Source organism: Mus pahari, chromosome 23 (genome assembly GCF_900095145.1).
Source record: "Mus pahari chromosome 23, PAHARI_EIJ_v1.1, whole genome shotgun sequence".
NCBI classification, from domain to species: domain Eukaryota; kingdom Metazoa; phylum Chordata; class Mammalia; order Rodentia; family Muridae; genus Mus; species Mus pahari.
In genome coordinates, this window is record NC_034612.1 from 33,248,335 (window position 1) to 33,252,560 (window position 4,226).

Here is a 4,226-nt window from a genome sequence, read left to right on the forward strand (position 1 = left end):
CTTATGAGTGACAGTTTGGGGTGCCTTAACCCGTGTTCCCTTCATCTTTCAGCACCAGTTCTGCTTACCAAAAGTGGCCCATTTGGCACTAGCATTCCACGCCCAGCTCCACGCCAATGAACTGGGCTTCTTACACATTTAAAGTTTGAGAATAGGTTGTGATCATTCATTCTACAGGATGAAACTGTGGGTCATTTCAGAGAGAGAGAGAGAGAGAGAGAGAGAGAGAGAGAGAGAGAGAGAGAGAGAGCGATTCGGAGGGAACCTGCTACTACTAGATGGTTCGTTTAGTCTTTCACCCCATACCCAGGTTGGACGACCAGTTTGTACATCAGGACCACTATGAACCTCCACCAGCGTTCCCTCTGGCTTCGCCCTGCCCAGGCATACATAATTCACCATCTTTCCGGTCCGGTCCTAACTTGTTCGCTCTTCCTCCACATCCCCAGCGCAGCGGGTGAGACAGGCGAGTGGTGCGCCCTTGGCCTCAGGATCCCACCTCGGGCTTTCAGATGAGGCCCTTCACTTTCTTTCACCACAGTGGCAAAAAACAACGCTTCTCAAATTACTTAGTAAAATGGAAAAGAACATTTCCAAATTCCTTTAACAAAACCAGTATCACTTTGAGATCAAGATCAGATAAAGGCAACAAAAGAGAAAATTATAGGTCCATTTTTTTCTGATATACAGAAGTTCTCAACAAGATACTTATAAACCTAGTACAGGAGCACATCAAACACCGTTTGCCCTAATCAAGTTAACTTTAGTCCAGAGACACAGGGATGATTTGAAGTGCTCAGATGTATAAATGTAATACATCCGAAGTGTAAGTTTCTGGCTGTGTCACGTGATGCAGACTCCCGTGGTGTTTTACCGAAGCAGATTCACCAGATGTTTTGCTGAGAAGACCCGTGAGAGGACATGTGATGTTCGGAGAGAGTATAAACAGGACTCAGCGGACAGCGATGGGGCGCTTGCATAGCTATAGCTAGCTTTGAGAAGCTTCATTGGTCTTGTGTCTTCACTGATCTTCACTTCTTTGAGAAAGGCATGACAGAGAACTTCTCCTGGTGTCCTGGCTGGTTCTGGTCACTCCTGCTGACTCGTGCTGATTCAGCAGAAGCCTGGTGGTTTCTGCTGGTTTGTGCTACCACTGCCGAGTCATGTTTGGTATCCTGACACTACTGAACTGGACTGCTGGTATCCTGACAGTGGGGATTGGACTCGCCCTAAAGAACTATTTCTAAACAGGTCCACATCCCCATGACCTATTTACCACCTTTTCCCTTACCTTTGGATGGTGGGCTAGAAGGGAGGTTGAAGTGTCTGAGAACCCTTATTAAAGTACATTTTGAAAAAAAAAAATCTAAGCCTACATACATCTTATAAGTGGACTCAAAAGATAGAAATCACGCGATCATCACAACAGATGAAGAAAAAGCCTTTGGCAGACTCCAACATCTCTACAGAAGATTCAGCAGTAGGCAAAATTGTTGGCATGCTTTTTTGAGATATTTTATTGGGTTGTTATACCTCAGCCTTCCGACCTTTATCCCACCCTAACTCCTTCCACCCCCCCAGTGCTAGGCAGGAGAGAAGGAGGTTAGAGAGGAGAGAGGGCTGGAGCTCCTTAGGTTACTTCCTGCTGATGGAGTTCAATCTTCATTGCCAGGAGACCTCCAGCTTCCCATCCCTTGGCTCAACAACACTGGAGAAACAGCAGCGGCCGCCTCTTCCTCCTCTTCCTCTTCCTTCTCTTTCTCCTCCTCCTCTTCTTTCCCCTCTTCTTCCTCCCCCTCTTCTTCCTCCTCCTCCTCCTCCTCTTCTTCCCCCTCTTCTTCCTCCTCCTCCTCTTTCTCCCCCTCTTCTTCCTCCTCTTCCTCCTCCTCTTCTTTCCCCTCTTCTTCCTCTTCCTCTTCCTCTTCTTCCTCCTCCTCTTTTTCCTCCTGCCCCTCCTCCTCCCTCTCCTTCCCCATCTCTTTTTCCCTCTTCTTCCTCTCCCCCCTCCCCTTCCTCCCTCTTCTCCCAGTGTTTCTGCTCCTCTTGGGGCTCTAGCATTTATTCCCTCTCCAGAGTCCACAGAATTAAACTAATTAAATTTGCAGCTAGCAGAAATCACACTCCTCCTAGAGCACGAGACAATCATGGTTAGCAGCTGTGGACAAACTGAAACAGCCCCATATCTCACATCTAAGATGAAAACAAAACAGATTCACATAACATAACTGGGTCTTTTTAAAAAAGAAACTAAAAATCTTCCCTCCCTCCTCCCTCTCCTCCCTCTCCCTCTCCCTCTCCCTCTCCCTCTCCCTCTCCCTCTCCCTCTCCCTCTCCCTCTCCCTCTCCCTCTCTCTCTCTCTCTCTCTCTCTCTCTCTCTCTCTCTCTCTCTCTCTCTCTCGTCCCCGACTTTATTGGCTGTGGACTGTGGCGGGTGGGCTCTGCACCTGTCTGTCCGGTTCACTTGCTCTTCACCTTCCGGTTCTCCGTCTTCTTGGGCAGCAGCACCGCCTGGATATTGGGCAGGACGCCGCCCTGCGCGATGCTCACATGGCCCAGCAGCTTGTTGAGCTCCTCATCATCGTGGATGGCCAGCTGCAGGTGGCAGGTGGCGAGGGATGATGTGCGGCTTCCTGTTCCTCGCTGCGTTGCCCGCCAGCTCCAGGATCTCGGCTGTCAGACACTCCAGCAGTCGCCGCCAGGTACACTCCCGCGCCCACGCGCTCTGCGTAGTTGCCCTTCCGCGCCCACGGCTCATGGGGAACTGCAGGCCCGCGCGCGAAGATCGCGACTTGGCCTTGGCGCGCACCTTACCACCCTGCTTGCCTCGCATGCTTGACCCCGAGCCCGGAGCTCTGACACCAGCTCGCTCAGTTCTGGGACGCCACGCACCACCCCGGAATTGCCTTGCCAAACTGCTGCTTCTGCCGCCCGAAACTAAAATTCTTACTACACAAAACATATCTTAACATAATAAAGGCTATATATTAAAATCCTACAACCAAAGTTACGTTAACTAGAGAAAAACTTGAAGATTTCCACTAAAATCGGGAATAAGACAAGGGTATCCACTCTCTCCGTACCTATTCTGTATGATACTTGAAATCCTAGCTATAGCTGTAAGACAAGAGAATGAAATAAAATGATCCAAATAGGAAAAGAAGAAATTGTAGAATCCCTGTTTGCAGATAACCTGATCCTATATGTAACTGACCCTAACAATGACTCTACCAAAACCAAAAACAACAAACCAAAAAACAAAACAACAACAAAACTCAAAAAAACGAACAAACAAAAAAACCCAAAAAGCCAAAACAAAGACAAAAAACTAGTTCCTACACTTTTTGCAAAGTGGCAGAATACAAAATCAACCTATAAAAATCTATCACCTTCTTTCCTTATCTACAAAACTGACAGACATCTTGAGAAAAAGATATCATTAAAACATTCCCATTCACCATAGCTTCAAGAAAAATAAAAAGAAATAAACTTAAACAAGAAGTAAAAGACCTCTATAAAGAAAGCTTTAAAATTCTGGGGGAGAGAGGGAGGGAAGAAAAAAAAGGGACGATGTTAGAACTGTGGTTCTCAACCTGTGGGTCTTGGCCCCACTGGAGATTCACCGATGCTTTCACAGGAGTCACCTAAGACTGTCGGGAAACACAGATATTTATTTACATTAAAATCCATAGCAGTAGCAAAATTGCAGTTATGAAGTAGCAACAAAAATAATTTTATGGTTGGGGTTCACCACAGCATGAGGAACTGTACTAAAGGCTCACAGCTTTAGGAAGAGTGAGAGCCACTGCTCTAGAAGATTGCGAGATCTTTCAAGGTCATGGGTTAGAAGAGTTAATACTGCCCATCCTACCAATAACCAATCCAATAACCAATCTGCAGCCTCAACAGAATCCTAATGAAGATCCCCATGGCTCTCAGGACATAAATAAAAGAAATAGAAAGAAATCATCCCCAAACACCCTGGACAGCAGCCATCTTCAACAGAAGGTACTGTGGAGGTGACATGGTTGTCAATCTCAAGTTATACTACAGGAGCATAGCAGCAAACAGCAGGGCACTGCCACAGAAGAGATGTCAACCAATGGAATACCACAGAGGAGCCACATATGGAATACAACAGAGGAGCCACATACGGAATACCACAGAGGAGCCACATATGGAATACCACAGAGGAGCCACATATGGAATACAACAGAGGAGCCACATA

The 4,226-nt window shown here is 46.9% G+C and overlaps 1 pseudogene; it reads right to left on the reverse strand.

Moving 5' to 3' along the window:
- Positions 1-2,458: 2,458 nt before the first annotated feature.
- Positions 2,459-2,831, reverse strand: LOC110313022 (annotated as a pseudogene).
- Positions 2,832-4,226: the final 1,395 nt, after the last annotated feature.